We start from the raw sequence: 24,432 nt of genomic DNA on the forward strand, positions 1-24,432 counted from the left end.
AATGAAATGTGGTGCCCTCCACCCTCCGACCTTCCCCTGCTGGAGCAGTGTCATAGAAAGCCAGTTAAAACAGAAGGTTTAGGAATTTCCCAGATGGCGCAGTGGTTAAGAATCCGCCTGCCAATGTAGGGCACACGGGTTCAGTCCCTGCCCCGGGAGGATCCCACATGCTGCGGAGCAACTAAGCTCGTGTGCCACAACTACTGAGCCTGCGCTCTAGGGCCTGTGAGCCACAACTCCTGAGCCTGCGTGCCCCAACTACTGAAGCCCGTGCACGTAGAGCCCATGCTCCGCAACAAGAGAAGCCACTGCAATGAGAAGCCTGCACACCGCAACAAAGAGTAGCCCCGCTCTCCACAACTAGAGAAAGCCTGCACGAAGCAATGAACACCCAGTGCAGCCAAAAATAAATAAATGATTTAAAACAAACAAATAAGCAGAAGGTTTAAATAAAATCATAGTCTCATAACATAGTATGAACATATCCAGGTTTCATTTGAAGATCACTTTTCATACCAAGAACCAGGAAGATCACAAGTTGCGTAACAAAAGACAATAGGTGTCAACACTGAAATGATAAAAGGTGGTAGAATTACTGACAAAGATCACATATCAGTCATGATAAAAATGCTTCACTGAGCAATTCCAAAGACACTTGAAACAAGTGAAAAAATAGAAAACCTCAGCAAAGAAATAGAAGGTAAAAAGAAGAAGCAAATGGAAATTTTGATATGGAAAAGTACAAAACCAAATTAAAAAGCTCAGTGGATAGGCTCAACAGGAAAATGGAGGGGAAAGAAGAAAGAATCAGTGAACTGGAAGACAAAACAATAGAAATTTCCTAATCAAATGACAGAGACTCAAAATAATCTAAAATTAGAAATAAGAGACTGAAAAAAAAAAAAAAAAAGAAAGCCTCAGGGACCTGTGGGACCATAACAAAAGATCTAAAATTCCTGTCATCAGAGTCCTCAAAGGAGAGGTGAAAGAGGAAAAGACGGAAAATGTACTCAAAGAAATAATGGCTGAAATTTTCTCAAATTTGGCGAAAGAGGTAAACATACAGATTCAAGAACCTAAGTGGATCACCGAGTAAATCCAAAGAAATACATGCCACAGCACATTATAATTAAACTTTTTAGAAATAAAGACAGAGAAAATGTTGAAAAGTAGCCAGAGGGAAATGATACCTTGTCTATAAGGGAAAAACAATTTGAATGATAGCAGATTTCTCATCAGAAACCATGGAAGCATTTCTGTCAAGTGCTGAAAGTAAAATGTCCACACAGAATCCTATATCCAGCAGAATTAACCTTCAGTAATGAAGGGACTATCTAGACGTTCTCAGATGATGGAAAACTAAGGGAATGTATCGCCAGCAGACTTATTCTAAAACTGTGGCTAAAGAACCTTCTTTAAGCAGAAGTGAGTCATAAAAGAAGGAACTTTTAAAAGGAAGGAAGAACATGGTAAACAAGAATGTGGGTAAATACAATAGGCTTTCCATTTTATTTTGTAGTTTTCTGTTTGTTTCCTCTGTTTTTGGTTTCTCTGTTCCCTTTTTCCTATTTTCCTGTGAGTTACTTGAAAATTTTTTAGAATTCCATTTTTATTCATCTCTAGTCTTTTTGAATGTATCTCTTTGTGTATATTTTTTAGTGGTTGTTCTAGGTATTACATTATATATACATAACTTGTCACAGTCTGTTAGTGTCATCATTTTCCAGTCTGAAATTTAAAAACCTTACCTTTCTTCATAGACATTACTCTCCCCCATTTATAATTGTTTTAGATATTTCCCGTACATACATTTAGAATTAGTGTTATAATTTTTGTTTCCACCATCAAATTTAATTTAGAAAACTCAAGAGGAGAAGGCAAGTCTGTTGTTTCAGGTTGCTGCTTTGTCCAGCACACAGTCTGGGATAGACAAGGCAAAGGGACTTAACTGCTGTGTCATTTCTTGAGTTCCAAGGTCCCTAGCCAATCTTCCTTTTATTCTCCACCTTCAGAATCTTCTTACGGTTTTTTTTTTGCACGTAATATCCAGGGTTTTTGGTTGTATTTAACCGGAGGAGAGTACATCTGCTTTATCTTTTCCGGAACCAGCAGTCTCCTTTAATTTTGTAATGTGAAGAATTGCATCAACAGTTTTTCTAATGTTAATTCATCCATGTATACTTGGGAAAAATCTAACTTGAACCTCATGTATTGTTTTAGTATACTTTATTTAGGATTTAGTTTTGATTCTGAGTTTATGAGCAAAATTTGTCATTTTTCTGTTTGGTACTTGTTTTGGTTTTTGTTATCAAGATTATATCACCTCATTAAATAAATGAAGGTGTTTTATCTTTTATTAGTCTTTGGAAGAATTTTGCATGAGCTTGGAATCGTCTGTTAGGGAGAATTTGCCAGTAAAAACTCTGGGTCAAGCAGCACGGGGTGGTGTGCATGCACAAGTGCACTTTAACGGCTAATTTACCTTCTTTAATGCTTATAGGTCTGTTTAGGTTGTTGATTTCTCTATTCTATGTTCTGTTCTACAGTTGTCAATTTCTTCTGTATCCTCTTAATTATTTACTTTCTAGTTAGTTGCCATTTTTCATTTCAGTGTGACACACTTAAAGTAGATGAATTCAACTGTGAATGGTTTAAAAAAGTCAAAGCTCACTGAAGAGATCTAAAGATAAGTCACATATTCATTCTTATGGCATTGTTAAAAGCTAAGATTCTGCTTTTTAAAAAAAACCCGCTCCCTACCCTCATCGTTTGCCAGCTGTCCCCCTCCTCTGAACGATATGGTATACAGTTGTTCTTCAATATCCGTGGAGGATTGGTTCCAGGACCCCCTGGATACCAAAATCCGCAGATGTGCAAGTCCCTTATATAAAATGGTGTAACCTTTGCATATAACTTACACACGTCCTCCCGTATAGTTTGAATCATCTCTAGATTACTAGTAATACTTAATACAATGTAAATGCTATGTAGATAATTGCCAGCACCTGGCAAATTCAAGTTTTGCTTTTTGGAACTGTCTGGAATTAAAAAAAATTTTTTTTCCATGCATGGTTGGTTGAATCCATGGATGCAGAGGGCCATCTGCATTTAATTCAGTCTGCTGTTAAAGAACGAAACAAAAGCTCCATTAGTGAATACCTGGTATTATTTTCTACACAGATGTCCCCTTTTGCATCCCTAATATTGATTATTAGTTATTTTTCTCTTTTTTCATGAGCACTATTGCTAGAGATTTGTTCATTTTATTAATCTTTCAAATAATTAATTTTTGGCTTTGTTGATTTCCTCCTCTCCAAATACTGCTTTGGCTACATTTACAAGTTTGGATATGTATTATGTTTACTAATATTCATTTTTAAGTAATTTCTACTTTTCATTATTATTTCTTCTTTGGCTTATGTGTTATTTGGAAGTTTAGTTTTAATGTTTCTGAAAATAGGAGCTTTTTGCTTTTCATTTTTACTTCTATGTTAATTGAATTATGGTCAGAGAATTTGGTCTGTATGGCAGATTTTTTGAAATTTGTAAGATTTGCTTAATGGCCTAGTTTATGATTAGTTTTAAATAATGTTCCATATTGAGAAGAATGTTTATTCTCTAACTGTTGATTATGTTTTTCAAATGCTAGTCACATTTTTGTCAGTTTGATCTGTTAATAACTTAGAAATTTTAAACTATTTTATTATTCTGATGGATTTATCAAGTTATTCTGGTAGATATGTCTATTTTTGCTGTCTGTATTTTGAGTCTATTTGATGCCAGTTTTAGGGTGTTTGTAAATTCCCTTATTTTCTGTTTATTTTTCATTTTTAGCCTCTTAAGTACTTCTGTGGGTTTTTTCGTGTGCTTGCTGTGTTTAAAAACGTATCTATTATATTTTATCCAGCATTTCTAATTTTCTTTTGTTTTGTGTTGGGAGGAAAGATTTTCCTAAAATTCCATGTTTCCCACTTGAAAGACCAATTCTTGCTATTGCTAAAGAGAGTTCTAAAACTTTCTCTTCTTTTCTTTGAAAATTATCATTGCCCTTTGTTGTTGATTTGAGTGAGCAGTTAAACTTAATGGTCAAAGTGTATAATGTTGAGGTAAAACAAGTCTGGCACCAATAGTAAGTATTCATTAGTTCCTTTTAGATAGTTTCTATTGTCATGTAATTAAAAAATTTTTTAATTAAAAAATACTCAGACAGGTGTATATATCTGTATATTATATATCACAATGCTATAGTAATATATAATCACTACATTATATATATTCATATTTAGGTAATACAGTATATAATGTATTATATATTTTTTTACGTTTAGATCCTACCTTTTTCCTATTTCCCTTTTTATACATAAATTCACCCATTTCCATCCTCTAGCCCTGGCTTTTAAATACTTTTTTGTTCCTGTAGATATAAGGTTTTTTTCTACTCGACAATGAGGTCTATTCCTGGTTATTACCCACTGAAACTATTACTTGAGTAACCATTTCAATTTCCACTTCAGTTGCACTCTTCTGTTTCCTCTTTATTCCCTTCTAGCCAGTTCTTAATAAGCTTTTCCTACAGGTGGTTTTTCTCCTTCTTCTTCTATGTATTACTGCATTCTAAACTCTCTATTTCATTTTTCTTAGCTCTGGAAATCTTCCTAAGAAAACTTGCCTTATTTTTCTACTGTATCCTTTTTCAGACAGCATGGGTTCTGTTTATCTTATGTCTTTTAGTATGCCGTACACTTTACCATACTATAGCCTTCAAAAAGTTACAATTCAAAAAGTTAACTCAACTTATGATGCTAGAGAAGGTGGAGTAAGTCCACTACTACCCTAACTCTCTGTCTTAGCATGCTTGGGCTGACAGGACAAAATACCACAGACTGGGTGGCTTAAACCACATAAATTTAGTTCTCACAGTTCTAGAGCTTGGGAAGTCCAAGACCAAGGTGCTGGTTGATGGAGATTCTGGTGAGAACTCTTTTCCTGGCTTGTAGATGGTTGCCGTCTTGCTGTGTCCTCAGATGGCAGAGAGAAAGAGAGTGCTTTCTGGTGTCCCTTCTTATAAGGACACTAACCCTACAGGATCAGGACCCTACCCTTATGACCTCATTTAACATTAATTACCTCTTTATAGGCCCTATCTCCAAATATAGTCACATTGGGTATTAGGGTTTCAACATAAGACTTCGGGGGGAATCAGTTCAGCCCACAGCACTCTTCTACCGACTGCAGCTAAAAACTCTGGACAGAATACAAAAAGCAACTACTTATATACTTTGGAAAGTAAACAATAGCAGCCAGCTTGGGGAGAGAGATCAAAATTTGAAGAAGAACCATCATAGGAATGAGTGTCCTTTGTATTTTTTTCCCTCCTGTGTCCTCAGCCTTGACCTGAGTGAGGGGCCCTTTGTCTTTAATTGTGCTATGGATGCAGACAGCAAAAACTCCAACAGTAACCTTCTCTTCCTGGCCAGAGTATCCGGAAGAGGTCCCTCTGTGAGCCAGAGAGTATGAGGCTTCCCATTTTTTCTCTTTTTTCTTGCTGCTTTCCCCCAAGAGCAGCTTGAGTTGCCGAGGATTGTGCCATTGCGTGAGAGGTTAAACCTCTAAAACTTTTTATTAGGCTAGAGTAATCAGGAAGAGGAAGGATCTGGGGGCTGGAGAGTCTATCAGGGAAGAGAGCACTGGAAAGGGGAATGCCCTAATTCTGTATGTAATGATCAGCAGAAGTTCTGGCCTCACACCCAAGAATGTGAGGCCTGAGCTAGGATACAAACCACCACCCAAATCCCAGAGCGGCATATGTATCAGTAAGGCCCAAAGAAGCATAGCTAAGGCTTTACAAACTGAACTTACATTGTAACCACTGCCCACATAAAGCAAGAAAGAACTTGGTTATCTGAATCTAACTGGGTCGATTGCCTACCAAAACAAAACAAAACAAAACAAAACAAAAATCAATGTATTTTAGGGATTTTAATAGGATTTAGAGTCTAAAGATAGTATTTAAAACATCCAGTGTAAAACTTAAAGTTACTTCATATACAAAGAACCAGGAAAATATGACCAATTGTCAGAGGAAAAGACAATCAAAGATGCCAATCCCGAGATGAGTTATCAGGCAAAGACGTTAAATCAACCATTAAAACCATGCTCCATGATGTAAGGTAAATATTCTTGAAATGAATAGAAAAATAGAAGTTCTGAATTGAGAAATAAAAACCTCATAAAGGACCACATGGAAATTTCAGAACATAAAAGTAAAATATCTGAAAACATTTACTAGGTGGGGTTCTATAGCAGAGTGGAGATAGTAGAGCTGTGTATGAATTTGAAAATAGATCAATAGAAATTATCCAAACTGAAGAACCAGAGCCTCAGGGACCTGTTGGACAATAGCAGAAGATACAATGTTTGCATCATTGGAATCCCAGAAGGAGAGGGGCAAGAGATTGGTGCAGAAAATACGTTAAAAAAAAAAAAAAAAGCTATAAGTTCCTGGATCTGGGAAAGGCATAAACTTATTCGTCCAAGAAGCTTAGCAAACCTCTGAAAAGGTAAACTCAAAGTTAAGCACTCCCAGATACATCATAACTAAACTTCTGAAAATAAAAGATAAAAAATCTCGAAAGCAGACAGAGAAATATAGTACATTATGTACAGGGAGCAACAATTCAAATGACTATAGGTTTTTCATCAGGAACCACAGAAGAGAGGGGAAGAACATCTTAAAATTCTGAAAGCAAAGAACTGCCAACTCAGAATTCTGTATGCAGTGAAAACATACCTCAGAGATGAAGGCAAAATAAAGAAATACTCAGATGAAGGAAAAGTAAGAATTGTTACCAGTAGACCTGGTCTAAAAGAAGTGCTAGCGAAAGTTCTTCAGACTAAAAGGAGATGATACCAAGGAAACTTAGAACTTTGTGAATGAAGAAAGAGCAACAGAAATGGTAAATGTCTGAGAAAATATAGCAGTTTTTTTTCCTTCAAGATTTTTAAAATATAACTGTTGAAAGCAAAAATTACAACATTTCTTGAGAGGTTTCAATGTTTGCATATATAATGTAAATGACATTTAAAACAAAGAGGGGAAAGTAAAGGGACCTATGTGGTCATATATTATACTTGAAATGGTAAAATATTAACTCTAAGTAGACTGTTAAAAGTTAGTTTTTTTTTAGATTGGAATATAGTTGATTTACAGTGTTGTGTTAGTTTCAGGTGTACAGCAAAGTGAATCAGTTATACATATACATATATCCATTCTTTTCCCATATAGGTTATTACAGAATATTGAGTCGAGTTCCCTGCACTATACAGTAGGTCCTTATTATCTATTTTATATATAGTAGTGTGTTTATGTTAATCCCAATCTCCTAATTTGTCACTTCCCCCCACATTTCCCCTTTTGTACCATAAGTTTGATTTCAAGATCTGTGAGTCTGTTTCTGTTTTGTGAATAAGCTCATTGGTATTTTTTATTAGATTCCACATATATGTGATATCATATGATATTTGTCTTTCTCTGTCTGATTTACTTCACATAGTATGATAATCTCTAGGTCCGTCCATGTTGCTGCAAATGGCGTTATTTTGTTCTTTTTTATGGCTGAGTAATATTCCATTGTATATATGTACTACATCTTCTTTATCCGTTTCTCTGTCAGTGGACATTTAGGTTACTTCCATGTCTTGGCGCTTGTAAATAGGGCTGCAGTGAACACTGGGGTGCATGTATCTTTTTGAATTATGGTTTTCTCTGGGTATATGCCCAGGAGTGGGATTGCTGGATCATATGGTAGTTCTATTTTTAGTTTTTTAAGGAACCCCCATACTGTTCTCCATAGTGATTGTACCAACTTACATTCCCACCAACAGTGTAGAGGGTTCTCTTTTCTCCACACCCTCTCCAGCATTTATTGTTTGCAGATTTTTTGATGATGGCCATTCTGTCTGGTGTGAGGTGATACCTCATTGTAGTTTTTTTTTTTAAGGTATTTTAAAATTTTTATTTATTTTATTTATTTATTATTTTCGGCTGCATTGGGTCTTTGTTGCTGTGCGCGGACTTTCTCTAGTTGTGGTCAGCAGGGGCTACTCTTCATTGCGGTGCACGGGCTTCTCATTGCGGTGGCTTCTCTTGTTGTAGAGTATGGGTTCTAGGCGCCCGGGCTTCAGGAGTTGTGGCTCCTGGGCTCTAGAGCACAGTCTCAGTAGTTGTGGCGCATGGGCTTAGTTGCTCCGTGGCATGTGGGATCTTCCCAGACCAGGGCTCAAACCTGTGTCCCCTGCATTGGCAGGCGGATTCTTAACCACTGCGCCACCAGGGAAGCCCCTCATTGTAGTTTTGATTTGCATTTCTCTGATAATTAGTGATGTTGAGCATCTTTTCATGTGCTTTTTGGCCATCTGTATGTCTTCTTCGGAGAAACGTCTATTTAGATTTTCCACCTATTTTTTGATTGAGTTGTTGTTTGTTTTTATATTGAGCTGCATGAACTGTTTGTATATTTTGGAGATTAATCCCTTGTGGGTCGCTTTATTTGCAAATATTTTCTCCCATTTTGTGGGTTGTCTTTTCGTTTTGTTTATGGTTTCCTTTGCTGTGCAAAAGTTCTTAAGTTTAATTAGGTCACATTTGTTTTTTTTATTTTTTTTATTATAAAAGTCAGTTTATTTTCCCTTTCTGTGTTTTGTATTTTCCCTTTTTGTCAGTAATGAGCAATTAACTGATTGGGAATCTGCTTGATTAAATAAATTAGCAAGTTCATAAACACACCACATTTAAGAGTATAAAGCAAGAGGTTGAAAAATATTCCATAACCCAATGCAAATTAGGCAGCCCTCAAAATTGCACATTTTTCGCCTGTTAATTTCCATAATTTAAAATATATATACAGTATGACCTTAAAATATTGATAATTAGTATAGAATTCACAGCCTTGAAGACATATATTCTACAGACTTCTAAAGAATAGATACCTAGAGATGCCTCAGGCCCTAGTAATCTATTAATGTGATTCAGTGTCACATACTTAATGCTTATAGGGCCAAAAGGTCTTTCTTCTTTCTCTAATTCTAGTCTTCAGCTGAGGTAACGCAAGGAACCCGGTTGTGACAGAGATCAATCCTCTGAAAATAGCGCTAAGCTGGTTACCTTCCTAGTGGATCCTAAAGTTCCCAGAGAACAAATCTGGGGTTGAGTACTTCGGTTGTAAATTACACACTGGAATGTTCACAATTGAGGTACCTTATGGTCCTTGAAAGGAAGACTAAAGACTTCCAGGAGTCAAAGGGAATTCTGAATGAAGAAGACGGAGGAGAGCAAGTTGGCAATCATTTGAAGGTATTTCTGCTTCTGGAGCTGAATGACTTTAGAGCAGATACAGAGTGAGAGCCAATCAGCATGTAGTGTGATTTTTCCCACCGTGGTTAACAAAGGGATTCTCTGTCCAAGGCAGGCTTACACTGGGCCTGGCTGGAGTGCTTTATCCGGATTTGATGCGTCAGAGATGAGCCACTCTCTGCAAACTCATGACCAAGCAAAATGCAACGATCCTTTCTGTTTGTGGAGCATGTCGTTGATACAAACCATGCATGAATGCCTCGTGGTCACTCAGCTTTCCAGGCTGGAGAACTAGGGTCCAAGTCCAATACAGCATTTACGGTTAAAAGGATAAACCTCCACAGGCCAACAAAGACGCTGGCAGATTCATAGGCCATTCAGTACATTCATGAAACAACAGCGATAAAAATCATTAACAATAATTCCTGTCGTGTAGAAAAGCAGCCCAGCCTTCACTCTGGTCAGCATCTCCGGTGGCTGACACTGTTGAAAGAGGCTTGACAGTCTGAGGTTATGTTGGAGCTCTTAAGACAACCCCAAAATAAGGTGAATGAAAAGAAATAGTCCTGATGTGTCTCCTATTTTTCTTGCTCTTTTGTGGGCACTGGTCACTCACTCAATATGCGAGCTTGCCGTCCTTGCATAAGATAGCATATTTCCCTCACTATTAATGGTGAAATAAACAGAATTGTGCAAATAGTCGTAAGAATGAAAAAGTAGAAAACCCACATCCATCCTGGGTTGTCCTGGATCAAAGACACTAAATACTGGCTCACCGCAGCTCCAGTGCTCCCGGTTCCATCAACTATTCTGTGATGATCGCCAAAGCCTCACTGCTCCCTTGGATCAGCTCTTGATGACCCAGGTCCTCAGAAATAGCAGAGCTAATCATATTAGAAGGTCCACCAATAAAAAATCCTGTGACAACCATCAGAAGCGCATTGATAGACTTATTGTTTGGAGAATGACTACATCCAACGAGGGACCTGACTGACTGCCAGAAGCCGACTGAGAGCTAACACTGGGGCTCTCTTCTGTAGCACATCGGAGATGAAGCCTTGCAGAGTTCCACCAATAATTCCTCCAACATTGTATCAAATGGACAGCTTGTCGGCTTCAGGCTCCTTCCATCCGAAGTTATTACTCAGATAAAAGGGCAACCAGAAGAAGAAGGAGTAATTCACTAACTTCAAGCAGGCACAGGCCAGTGAATATGCTATAACTCCGGGAAGGCAACAAGCCTGGTAAAAGCTTATCGCCTTGACTTGGGTAACACTCTTGCCTTCTTGGATTGAATAATTAGGATCAGCTTCATCTTCATTTTCAGCACCATTAATTAATGGCCTGTGCAAGTCTTCTTCAAAATCTTCTGCCTCAATACCTGGGAGACCAATTTCTTTGGGTGACACCAGGAGTCTAAAGAAGATGATGATCCCACCAGCAAACTGCACAGCTGCTGTCACCACAAAGGCATACTCATAACCATACTGCAGAACAGAAGAAGCTAGACACGCTCCCAAAATATTGCCCACTGAGGCACAGGCACTCCACCGACCAAAAACAACTCCTCGTCCGGCTTTCCCAAACCATTTGCTCATAACAGTAACCACACAGGACCAACCAGTGGACTGCAGCAGGCCATTCATGATCCACAGGCTGCAGTACAGCCCCTTGTTGTAGAAATGCAGCCATTCTGTGAGAGTACCAGAGACACACACCACTAATGCAGAGGAGCACATGCCAGAAGACAGAACCCATCACAAATTAAGCTGATCCCTGATGATACCACTGATGAAAAGGCCCACAGCGTAGGAGAGGAAAAGAGTGGCTTCCTCTACACTGGGAAACAAAAGGTTGCTGCTCCAGACCTCTACAGGCAGTTCAGTTGACTTGTTAAAGGCACTTGGGGTCCAGTGCTTAGAGATACTGACTTTGACATTGCTAAGTGTTTTTCTTGATGTGTGGAGCAACGAGTAACTGAAGAAGGTGAGCAGGAACATGAGCACATGATGATGGCTGAACCGGGAGAGAAAAGTTCCTCTTTGAAAAATATTTGGCCAGGCCATGTTCCTCCTGACCTTCCTTCTCACCTTGACCTTAAAGGCTGGATAATGAATCGTTTACGTCATTTCTTCTGAGTCCTGCAGTAGTCGTCGTGCTCCAGCCGGCTGCTCCGCTCACTCCACTGCGCCTGCAACCCCGCCACTCACATTTGTTTGTTTTTGTTTTTATTTTCATTACTCTAGGAGGTAGATCCAAAAAGATATTGCTGTGATCTATGTCAAACAGTGTTCCGACTGATTTCCTCTAAGAGTTTTATAGTATCTGGCCTTACATTTAGGTCTTTGCTCCATTTTGAGTTTGTTTTTGTATATTGTGTTAGAGAATGTTCTAATTTTATTCTTTTACATGTAGCTGTCTAGTTTTCCCAGCACCACTTATTGAAGAGACTGTCTTTTCTCCATTATAAATTCTTGACTCCTTTATCAAAGATAAGGTGACCATAGGTGTGTGGATTTATCTTTGGACTTCCTATCATTGTACATTGATCTATATTTCTGTTTTTGTGCCAGTACCTTACTGTGTTGATTACTGTAGGCTTGTAGTATAGTCTGAAGTTAGTTAGCTGATTCCTCCAGCTCCGTTTTTCTTTCTCAAGATTGCTTTGGCTCTTCAGGGTCTTTTGTGTTTCCATACAAACTGTAAAATTTTTAGTTCTAGTTCTGTGAACAATACCATTGGTAATTTGATACAGATTGCATTGCATCTGTAGATTGCTTAAGGTAGTATAGTCATTTTCACAATATTGATTCTTCCAATCCAAGAACATGGTATATCTTTCCATCTGTTTGTGTCATCTTTGATTTCTTTCATCAGCATCTTATAGTTTTCTGAATATAAGTCTTTTGCCTCCTTAGGTAGGTTTATTACTAGGTATTTTATTCTTCTTGATGCAATGGTATACGATATTTGTTTTTCTCTTTCTGACTTCAGATGCAGTGGTAAATGGGATTGTTTCCTTAATTTCTCTTTCGGATCTTTCATTGTTAGTATATAGGAATGCAGGAGATTTCTGTGTATTAATTTTGTATCCTGCAACTTTACCAAATTCATTGATGAGCTCTAGTAGTGTTCTGGTAGCATCTTTAGGATTTTCTATTTAAAGTATCATGTCATCTGCAGACACCGACAGTTTTACTTCTTCTTTCCCAGTGTGGATTCCTTTTATTTCTTTTTCTTCTCTGATTGCTGTGGCTAGGACTTCCAAAACTATGTTGAATAAAAGTGACAAGAGTGGACATTGTTGTCTTGTTGCTGATCTTAGAGGAAATGCTTTCAGTTTTTCACCATTGAGAATGATGTTAGCTGTGAGTTTGTCGTATATGGCCTTTATTATGTTGAGGTAGGTTCCCTCTATGCCCACTTTCTGGAGAGCTTTTATCATAAATGGATGTTGAATTTTGTCAAAAGCTTTTTCCGCACCTATTGAGATGATCATATAGTTTTTATTCTTCAGTTTGTTAATGTGGTGTATCACATTGTTTGATTTGTGTATATTGGAAAATCCTTCCATCCCTGGGATAAATCCCACTTGACCATGGTGTATGATCCTTTTAGTGTATTGTTGGATTTGGTTTGCTAGTATTTTGTTGAGGATTTTTGCATCTATGTTCATCAGTGATATTGGCCTGTAATTTTCTCTTTTTGTGGTATCTTTGTCTGGTTTTGGTATCAGCGTGATGGTGGGCTCATAGAATGAGCTTGGGAGTGTTCCTTCCTCTGCAATTTTTTGGATGAGTTTGAGAAGGATGGGTGTTAGCTCTTCTCTAAATGTTTGATAGAATTCACCTGTGAAGCCTGGACTTTTGTTTGTTGGAAGATTTTTAATCACAGTTTCAATTTCATTACTTGTGATTGATCTGTTCATATTTTCTATTTCTTCCTGGCTCAGTCTTGGAAGGTTGTATGTTTCTAAGAATTTGTCCATGTCTTCTAGGCTGTCTGTTTTATTGGTATATAGTTGCTTGTAGTAGTCTTTAATGATCCTTTGTATTTCTGCGGTGTCAGTTGTAACTTCTCCTTTTTCATTTCTAATTTTGTTGATTTGAGCCCCCTCCTTTGTTTTCCTTGATGAGCCTGGCTAAAGGTTTATCAATTTTGTTTATCTTTTCAAAGAATGAGCTTTTAGTTTCATTGATCTTTTCTATTGTTGTCTGTGTCTCTATTTCATTTATTTCTGCTCTGTTCTTTTTGATTTCTTCTACTAACTTTGGGTTTTGTTTGTTCTTCTTTCTCTAGTTGCTTTAGGTGTAAGTTTAGGTTGTTTGTTTGAGATTTTTCTTGTTTCCTGAGGTATGAGTTTATTGCTATAAACTTCCCTCTTAGAACTGCTTTTGCCAGGTCCCATAAGTTTTGGATCGTTGTGTGTTCATTGTCATTTGTCTCTAGGTATTTTTTAAAATTTATTTATTTTATTTATTTTATTTTTGTCTGTGTTGGGTCTTTGTTGTTGCATGCGGGCTTTCTCTAGTTGTGGCAGGCGGGGGCTGCTCTTTGTTGTGGTGCATGGGCTTCTCATTGCAGTGGCTTCTCTTGTTGCAGAGCATGGGCTGTAGGCACACGGGCTTCAGTAGTTGTGGCATGTGGGCTCAGTAGTTGTGGCTCGTGGGCTCTAGAGCGCAGGCTCAGTAGTTGTGGCGCATGGGCTTAGTTGCTCCGCAGCATGTGGTATCTTCCTGGACCAGGGCTCAAACCCATGTCCTCTTCATTGGTAGGTGGATTCTTAACCACTGCACCACCAGAGGAGCCCTCTCTAGGTATTTTTTAATTTCCTCTTTGATTTCTTCAGTGATCCATTGGTTGTTCAGTAACATACTGTTTAGCCTCCATGTGTTTGTGTTTTTTATAGTTTTTTTCTTGTAATTGATTTCTAATTTCACAGCATTGTGGTCAGAAAAGATGCTTGATATGATTTCAATTTTCTTAAATTCACCAAGCCTTGATTTGTGACCCAAGATGTGATCTATCCTGGAGAATGTTCCATGTGCACTTGAGAAGAAAGTGTATTCTGCTTTTGGATGGAATGTTCCATAAATATCAGTTAAGTCCGTTGGTGTAATGTGTCATTTAAGGCCTATGTTTCTGTATTGATTTTCTGTCTGGATGATCTGTCCATTGGTATAAGTGGGTTGTTAAAGTCCCCCACTATTGTTGTGTTACTGGTGATTTCCCCTTTTATGGCTGTTAGCATTTGCCTTATATATTGAGGTGCTCCTATGTTGGTTGCATATATATTTACAATTGTTATAACTTCTTCTTGGATTGATCCCATCACCATTATATAGCGTCCTTCCTTGTCTCTTGTAACACCTTTATTTTAATATTTTAAAGTCTATTTTGTCTGATATGAGTATTGCTACTCCATCCATCCTTTATGTGATTTCCATTAACATGGAATACCTTTTTCCATCCCCTCACTTTCAGTCTGTATGTGTCTCTAGATATGAAGTGGGTGGCTTGATACAGCATATATACAGGTCTTGTTTTTGTATCCATTCAACCAGTCTGTGTATTTTGGTTGAAGCATTTAATCCATTTACATTTAAGGTAATTATTGATAGGTATGTTGCTATTGCCATTTTCTTAATTGTTTTGGATTTGTTTTTGTAGGTCTTTTTTCTTCTGTTCCTCTTTTTGTCCTCTTGTGATTTGATGATGGTCTTTAGTGTTGTGTTTGGGTGGGTTTTTCTTTTTTGTGTAAGTATCTATTGTGGTTTTTTGGTTTGCAGTTCCCGTGAGGTTTTGATATAGCAGTCTCTATATATACAAGGTTGTTTTAAGTTGCTGGTCCCTTAATTTCAAATGCATTTCCCATTTCCTGCATTTGTACTCTCCTCTTATCATGGTTGTTGGTTTTGATATCATATTTGTGTGTGGATAATTTCCTACTTTTACTGTATGGCTGCCTTTACTGGTGAGCTTTCACATTTGTGATTTTCTTGTTTCTAGTTGTGGCCTCTTTTTTTATTTTCCTGCCTACAGAAGTTCCTTTAGCATTTGTTCTAAAGCTGGTTTGGTGGTGCTGAATTCTCTTAGCTTTTGTTTGTCTATAAAGCTTTTGATTTCTCTATCGAATCTGAATGAGAGCCTTGCTGGGTAGAGTATTCTTGGTTGTAGATTTTTCCCTTTCATCACTTTAAATATATCGTGCCACTTCCTTCTGGCCTGCAGAGTTTCTGCTGAAAAATAAGCTGTTAACTTTATGGGGATACCCTTGTATGTTATTTGTTGCTTTTCCCATGTTGCTTTTAATATTTTTCTTTGTGTTTAATTTTTGTCAGTTTCATTAATATGTGTCCTGGCGTGTTCCTCCTTGGGTTTATCCTGTATGGGACTCTCTGCACTTCCTGGACCTGAGTGTTTCCTTTCTCATGTTAGGCAAGTTTTTGGCTATAATCTCTTCAAATATTTTTCTCAGGCCCATTCTCTTTCTCTTCTCCTTTTGGGACCCCTATAATGCAAATGTTGGTGCATTTAATGTTGTCCCAAAAGTCTCAAAGGTTAGGTTTTACATTGTAATCCCTAAAGCAATGACTATAGAACAGCTAAGAGATCCAGCAAAAATCCAATAGATAAATTAATATGGAATGCTGAAAATATTAAAATTATCCAAAGAAGGCAGGGGGAAAAAAGGATAAATGGAAAACAATGAAATGGTAGACCTAAATCCAATTGTATTATTAATTACATTGAATATAAATCATCTAGACACACCAATTAAAAGAGATTGTTTGGATAAAAAAATGTTAATTTTTTAAAAAACCTTTAATATAGTGATACAGATAGTTTAAAAGTAAAAGATATAAAAAGATATTTTTATAAAACAGAGCTTCAAAAAGCAAAAGCTGGTAGAACTGACTGGAGATTAAAGACAGAAAAATCCACAGTTGTACTTATCAACTACAGCACTCTTCTCATAATAATCAGTAGGTCAAGTAGACAGGGTATCAATAATATAAAAGATCTGAACAGCATTATTAACCAACTGACTTAATTGACATTAATAAAACACTCCACCCAGTAACAGCAGGTTGTATGTTCTTTTCAAGGGCAAATGGGACATTCAAAAAGATCTTATTCTGAGCCATAACACAAACCTTAACACATTTAAAAGAATTAAAATCAGGCTTCCCTGGTGGCACAGTGGTTGAGAATCTGCCTGCTAATGCAGGGGACATGGGTTCGAGCCCTGGTCTGGGAAGATCCCACATGCCGTGGAGCAACTAGGCTTGTGAGCCACAACTACTGAGCCTGCGCATCTGGAGCCTGTGCTCCGCAACAATAGAGGCCGTGATAGTGAGAGGCCTGTGCACTGCGATGAAGGGTGGCCCCCGCTTGCCACAACTAGAGAAAGCTCTCGCACAGAAACGAAGACCCAACACAGCCAAAAATAAACAAATAAAATTAAAAAAAAAAAGCTGTATAATTACTATTAAAAAAAAGAAAAAAAGAATTAAAATCATTCAAAATATGTTCTCTGACTGTAACAGACTTAAACTAGAAATTAAGAACAGAAAGATCTGAAAAATCACAAATATTTGGGAATTAAAAAAAATTGTAAGTAACTCATGGGTCAAAGAGGAAGTCTCAAGGAAAATTAGCAAGTATTTTGAACTGAATGAAAAATGAAATGCATCATATCAAAGTTTATGGGATGCAGTTAAAGCAGTGCTTAGAGGGATATTTAAGTCATTAAAAGCTTATATTACAGAAGAAGAAAGGTTTAAAGTTAATAATCTAAGATTCCACCTTAAGAAACTAGAAAAATGAGAAAATTAAACCCAAAGCAAGTGGAAAGAATAAAACAAAGATAAAAGCAGAAACTGATAAAATTAAAAACAATAGATAAAACCAATCACGTGAAAGGCTGGGTTTTTTTTAAAACATCAATAAAATTCATAAACCTCTAGTTAGAGTGACCAAGAAAAAGAGAAGACGCAAATTACCAGTATCAGGAAGGAAAGTGGACATATCGTTATAGACCCTATATTCAAAGGATAAGTAAATTCTATGAACAGCTCTTAACATAAATTTGACTTGGATGAAATGGACCAATTTCTTCAAAGACAAATCCTAACAAGAGTTACAAAGAAATAGATAAGTTGACTAGTCCTATATCTATTAAAGAGATTGAATAGGTAGTTGAAAACCTTCCAACGAATGAAACTCCAGGCCTACATGGTTTTACTGTTGATTGTGACCAACAACTTAAAGAAATAATAATAATCCCACTCAATCTTTACCAGAAAATAGGAAGGGAGAGAATATTTCCCACTTCATCTTATGAGGTCAGCATTAGCCTGATGCAAAACTAGACAAAATATTACAAGGAAAGGAAACTATATATCACTACCCCTCATGGAAATAGATACTGGAATCCTCAATTAAATATTAACAAATCAAGCCCTGGAATGCAAGGACATATCAGTATTTGAAAATCAATTCATGTATTTCATTTCATGAACAGACTAAAAACATTAATTCATGATAAAACTACTCCGTCAACTAGGTATGAGAAGAGAACTTCCTTAAATGGTATAGTGCATTTGGATTACATTAACATAATACCATAGACTGGATGGCTTATAAACAACAGAAAGTTGCTGTGTCTTCACATGGTGGAAGGAGTGAGGGCTCTTTCTTGGTCTCTTTTATAAGGCCCTAATCCCATTCGTGAGGGCTTATGATGTGATAACCTCCTCAAGGCCCCACTTCCAAATACCATCATATTGGGGATTAGGTTTCAATATTGGGGAGACACAAACATTCAGTTAGACACAAACATTCAGTAGCAGGCATCTACAGATGTCTAGAGCAGGGTTTCTCAACCTTAGTACTATTGACATTTTAGACGAGATAATTCCTCTAAAACTCAACATTGTTAACATGTCAGTTCTGTCTGTATTGATCGATAGATTCAATGCACTTTCATAATCTTAGCAGGTTTTTTTTGTAGACATCAAGCAGATTCTATAAATGGCTAAACAAAGTAAGTAGAAAAGGCAAAATTTCACAAGGGAAGAACAAAGTTGGACACTCAAGCTCTCTGATTTCAAGACTGTCAGGATACAGTGATTAAAAGAGTGTGTTATTGGTGAAAGCTTTTACATATAGATCAGTGGAATGGAACAGAGTCCAGAAACAGAGGCACACAAATATGCTTGATTGGTTTTGGCTAAGATGAAAAGACAATTCATTGGTGAATTGATAATCTTTTTCAACAAATGGTGCTGGAACAATGGGATTACTGTATGCAAAAAGTGAACTATGAGTCATACCTCACACCACATACAAGAATTAATTCAAAATGGATCATAGACTAAATGTAAAAGTATAAAAACCTTAAGAATATAAAACATCTTTGTTACATTCAATTAGGCAAGCAGATTTTAGATAAAACAATAGAAGCATGATCCATAAAAGCAAAAAATAACGAAGTGTTGACCTCATCAAAATTAATAACTTTTGTCCTCCAGAAGACATTGTTAAGAGAGTAAGACAAGCCATAGGCTGGGAGAAAATAGTTGCGAATCACATATTTGACAAAGGGCTTGTGTCCAGGATATCCCAAGAACTATAAACACGTAATATGAAAAGAACTAACCCAATTTAAAAATGGGCAAAAGGGGACTTCCCTGGTGGTTAAGACTCCAAGCTCCCAAAGCAGGGGGCCTCGGTTCAATCCCTGGTCAGGGAACTAGATCCCATATGGCACAACTAAGAGTTAGCATGCTGCAACGAGGATCCTGCACGCAGCAATGAAGATCCCGTGTGCCGCAACTAAGACCCAGCACAGCCAAATAAATAAATAAATATTAAAAAAATAAAAATAAAAATGGGCAAAAGATTTGAACAGATACTTTACCCCTGAAGATAAACGATGGCGGGCTTCCCTGGTGGCGCAGTGGCTGAGAATCTGCCTGCCAATGCAGGGGTCACGGGTTCGAGCCCTGGTCTGGGAAGATCCCACATGCCGCAGAGCAACTAGGCCCGTGAGCCACAATTACTGAGCCTGCGCGTCTGGAGCCTGTGCTCCGCAACAAGAGAGGCCGCGATAATGAGAGGCCCGCGCACCGCGATGAAGAGTGGCCCCCACTTGCCACAACTGGAGAAAGCCCTCGCACAGAAATGAAGACCCAACACAGCCATAAATAAATAAATAAGTAAGTAAGTAAATAAATAAATGAACGAAGGCAGGGAAACACATGAAAAGGAGCTCAACATCATTAGGCACTTGGGAAGTGCAGTTAAAACCACAATCAGGCACTACTGCGCACCTATACCAAGTTCTAGTGGGGATGTGGAGAAATTGGAACTCTCATGTGTTACTGGTGGGAATGCAGAATAGTTTCCCAGAAATCTCACTCCTTTACTCAAGAGAAATGGAAACTTATCTTTACACAAAGACCTGTTCATAGCAGCCTTATTCATAATCACTAAAAACTGAAAACAGCCCAAATGTCCTTTATGTGATGACTAGATAAACCAACTGTTATATATCCACACAATGGACAAACTGAACGATAAAAGGAAAAAACTTCTTTCTACACACAACAACCTGCTTGAATCTCAAATGTATTATGCTAAGTGAGAGAAGTGAAACTCTTAAGGTTAGATACTGTATGCTTCCATGTATATGACATTCTAGAAGAAGCTGAACTATTGTGTTGGAGAAGAGGTTCAGTGGTTATCAGGGGTTAGAGTTTGGGGGTGTTGATTATATAGTGTCAGCATGAAGGAGTTTTTTTGGGTGGTAGAACTGTTACGTATCTTACGGACATGGTCACATGACTGCTTGCATTTAAAAAAAAATCATAGAACTGTATACCAACAGTATATTTACTGCAGGTTAAAATATATATTTATAACTCCCTCAAATTTTATCGCTTTCCATTAAAACATTTTAAAATGGCGAGGATCCCACTCTTTCATTGTAATGCTTAAAATTACCACTCCTTGATCCCGAGTTACTTTAGGAAGTTGAGTAGTTTTTCATAGAGCACAGTAGAAGGAAACCCCAAGGAAAATCCCTTTACCATCAGCCCTTCACGTGTTTCTTGGCTAAATGTAACTCACTTTTCCTCTGCTTTGGAAATGAGTCATAGTGTGAGTTCCCTATACTTTTTCTGGAGCAGATGCTTTAAATTTGACATTGTACGAATGCTTTCCTCTTTTTTCCCTTTTCCCCTAATCTTTTCCACACACACACACCCTATTCTCTTTATCCCATTCATTCTCTTATTTAGCAGTCCATCTAGGCCCTGTGCTAGGGAATGGGATACGAAGATTAATCAGGCATGCTTTCACGTGAAACTCAGTTTTGGAGGGCAAAGGGAGGATACATTAACAAATAATGATGTATATTAGTGTCGTTGAGTCATAGTAGAAGTGTTAATGAGCGTGATGTAGCGCAAAAAGATGAATAATCCTTTCTGCCTGGATGGGTCAGGGAAGGCTCCACACAAGAAAGGGGCATAAAAGTGACTCAAATAAAAATTAAAATTTCATTTTTTATGGGAGATTGAAAAAAAATAAAAAATAAAAATAAATTAAAAAAAAAAGAACGACATAATGGCATTTGCAGCAACATGGATGCAGCTAGAGATTACCATACTAAATGAAGTAAGTCAGAAAGAGAAAGACAAATACCATATGATATCACTTATGTGTGGAATTTAAACTATGACACAAATGAACTTATCTATGAATCAGAAACAGACTCACAGACATAGAGAACAGACTTGTGATTGCCAAGGGGGAGGGGGATTGGGGAGGAATGGAGTGGGAGGTTGGGGTTAGCAGATGTAAGCTTTTATATACACAGTGGATACACAGCAAGGTCCTACTGCATAGCACAGGGAACTGTATTCAATATCCTGTGATAAACCATGATAGAAAAGAATATTAAAAAAAAGAATGTATGTATGTATAACTGAATCACTTTGCTGTACAGCAGAAATTAACACAACATTGTCAATCAACTATACTTCAATTTAAAAAAAACTCATTAATCATTCTTTTTAAAAACTTGTTAAACTTATTTTCAAGGAAAATGTTATATTTATGTCTATTCACCATCTCTGGACGCTAGGAAAATGTTATATTTATGTCTGTTCACCATCTCTGGATGCTACTTTGGTAAATGCTATGAAATAAAGTCTGCTTCTTGTAAAAAATAAAAAAAATAAAAAAATAAATCTTGCCCAAACATACTGAATTCTTTGTTGATTAAATTACTCTAATCTCCCTTAACAATGTTAAGCACAAGATATATGTAAATATCAAGAAGGATATCACTTTTCTGGAAGAAAGAACATTTGTAATATTCCAGTTCACCAAAAAACTAGTCAAGGTAAGAAACTCAAAAATGGACAAGTCGTGGTATAAAATATCTCAACAGTCATTTACACATAGAGTTAACAGTCATTAAAATGTTTATAAAATATAGCAGATTTCTAAAAATACAAAAATTTCATTTTTTAAAATGTCATCTGTGACTTTGATTATAGTCGTATATTGTAGACCAGACAGTTTAAGAAAAATATGTCAGAAAAAATCTTGGAAAAAAAAAAAAAAAGAAACAATCTTATAAACTTCAGCTAGGTGGTGTGGGGATGGGATACAGTAGTGAATTTCATAAAGGTTATATGGAAAATAACTGATTAAAATGAAAAATCTTCTGAGTATCATAGAGGACTAAAGCCCATCAATTAGCAATATACTACTAATTGAAGAAAAAATGACCAAATATAATGAGATACTATTGAATATATCAAATTTCCTATGAATTAATCTGCTAATTATGCTTATTAACATTGGGCTTGCTGACTCACATTCAGTTTAGATGTTTGTCTTGATTCTAAATATTGTTTCCCCATTATACTTATGTACAGAGAATCCTTTTTTTGTTTTTAAATTGGTGTGCTCTAGCCTCATGGGTCTTTTCCTTTTTCTTGACTATACCAGACACATTGCTGTCATAGAGCACCACTGCACTTCTCCTAGATATCCAAATGGTTAACTCCCCATCTGTTTCAAAACTGCTCATTGAAGCCTAAATCCTTCCAGCATATTTTATTTTATTTTATTTTTTTAACATCTTTACTGCAGTATAATTGCTTTAGCAGCATATTTTAAATTATAACTCACCTTTCCTCCTTTCACCCCAAGCGCTCCTGACCTCTTTTCCCTGTCCTACTTTTTTTTTTAAATTAATTTATTTGTTTTTATTTTTGGCTGTGTTGGGTCTTTGTTGCTGCATGCAGGCTTTCTCTGGTTGTGGTGAGCAGGGCCTACTCTTCATTGCGGTCTGCGGGCTTCTCTTTGTCGTGGCTTCTCTTGTTGCAGAGCACGGGCTCTGGAGCGCAGGCTCAGCAGCTGTGGCGCACGGGCCCAGCTGCTCTGCAGCATGTGGGATCCTCCCAGGCCAGGGCTCGAACCCATGTCCCCTGCATTGGCAGGCGGATTCTTAACTGCTACATCACCAGGGAAGCCCCTGTCCTACTTTTTTTTTTAAGTCTTAGCTTCTAACATATTATGAGAGTTACTCATTATGATCATTGTTTATTATATTCCTTTACCTCTGCTAAAATGTAAGCTTCGTTAGGGTAAAGATCTTTGTCTGTTTTGTTCTTTGATGTATCCCACATTTCTATAACAGTGCCTGGGATATGGTAGGCACATAGTGAATATTTGCTGGGAAACAGAACTGAGAAATTCCTACTTCTTGATCCCCAGAGTACTAAACTCTGGGTTGGTTTTTTTTGGGTTTTTTGTTTTTGTTTTTTTCTCTGATAGTATCTGGATTCAGACTCTTAAAATAAGGTAGAACGCCTGTGACTTGACATTTTAGAATTTCTCCAATCCAGTTGAACTGTTATGATACCTAAGCATTGTTCAGGAACACTGGCTTGAACCTCAAAGCTCTTCCTGACTTAAATGATAAACAGTTACCGCCCCATGAGGCCACCTTTTGAAGTGTAGTAATAACACTTTTAGAAACAATGGGTAAAGATAAACCTATCCATTTGGCTTTTGAATTTTCTTTGTTCATTTTTGAAGGTTTTCCAACTTTTGATTCTTGGTGTGCACACAAAATGAGACTTGAATTGTTTCTGTTGTAACATAAGAACACAACTCACCCAATAAAACCCACCTACTCAGGCCAAAAAAACATGATACAGTAGATAAGAAAGTGGCTCCGAAGGTTACCAAAGTTTGGCTTTTAGACAGTGGACAAGGCCACTTTGTACTTGGAATGTACTTCCATTATACACTTGGAAATGTAGGAAACCTTCAGCAGATTTTGTATCTCTGGAAATCATAATATTCAAAAAATTCTTGAAACATCCAGGGTTATATGTAGCATGGTAAATTTGGTTCAGTGTCTTAAATTGTATAGGAAATAAAATTAACCTCTATATAATATAGTAAATTTAAGGTTCGGTAGTAAATAAACAACTATGTAGATTCTAAAAACAGAGAGCTTTAGTCTCTGTTTAACCATACTCTGCAAGTATGGTTAAAACAAAAACGGTAACTGAAAAAATTTGTGTCACTCAGATTTCCATGTTCCTCATGTAGCTTTTTTGATTAAAATCATATTCCTAAACTTTTATTTACTTCTAAGCTTATAGCCCTTATCATTTCTTGTTTTTCTGATGCCTTTTGAAAAACCTCTTTCTTCATTTTAAGATTTTGTCCCATACTGGCCATGTAGACTACTTGACTTTGCATTCTTGTTAATGTTCTACTGTGTTTTTAAAAAAAGAAGGAAAGAAAGAAAATCATAAAGCTCTAGCATGATTCCTTAATTTAACCCCTTTCTGTATATATATATACTTTTTGTCTTCTTGGACTGCCAGTCATTTTTTGCCTTCCCTCTTACCCCTACTCCATGTAAAAATAACAAGAGGTTCAAATATAAAGCCATAGGAAGTATTAATAAAAGCTTCCAGAAATACCAGATATAATTGCAGCTGGCAACTTTTTGTATATCTGTCATGTAAATTATCTGTGTA

The 24,432-nt window shown here is 37.0% G+C and overlaps 1 protein-coding gene and 1 pseudogene across 8 annotated transcripts in view; one reads left to right on the top strand and one right to left on the bottom strand.

Annotated features, from left to right (window-relative positions):
• RUNDC3B (RUN domain containing 3B) overlaps positions 1–24,432 on the top strand; it is a 152,227-nt gene that overhangs the window by 30,800 nt on the left and 96,995 nt on the right. The gene's annotated exons all lie outside the window — the stretch shown is intronic.
• LOC309665790 (sugar phosphate exchanger 3 pseudogene) overlaps positions 1,110–24,432 on the bottom strand; it is a 306,970-nt pseudogene continuing 283,647 nt past the window's right edge. The window contains exon 2 of the transcript XR_014268465.1: positions 1,110–21,610. The product of XR_014268465.1 is annotated as a sugar phosphate exchanger 3 pseudogene (transcript). The remainder of the gene's footprint in view (positions 21,611–24,432) is intronic.

This window comes from Balaenoptera physalus (genome assembly GCF_965194825.1).
Source record: "Balaenoptera physalus genome assembly, chromosome: 8".
NCBI classification, from domain to species: Eukaryota; Metazoa; Chordata; class Mammalia; order Artiodactyla; family Balaenopteridae; genus Balaenoptera; species Balaenoptera physalus.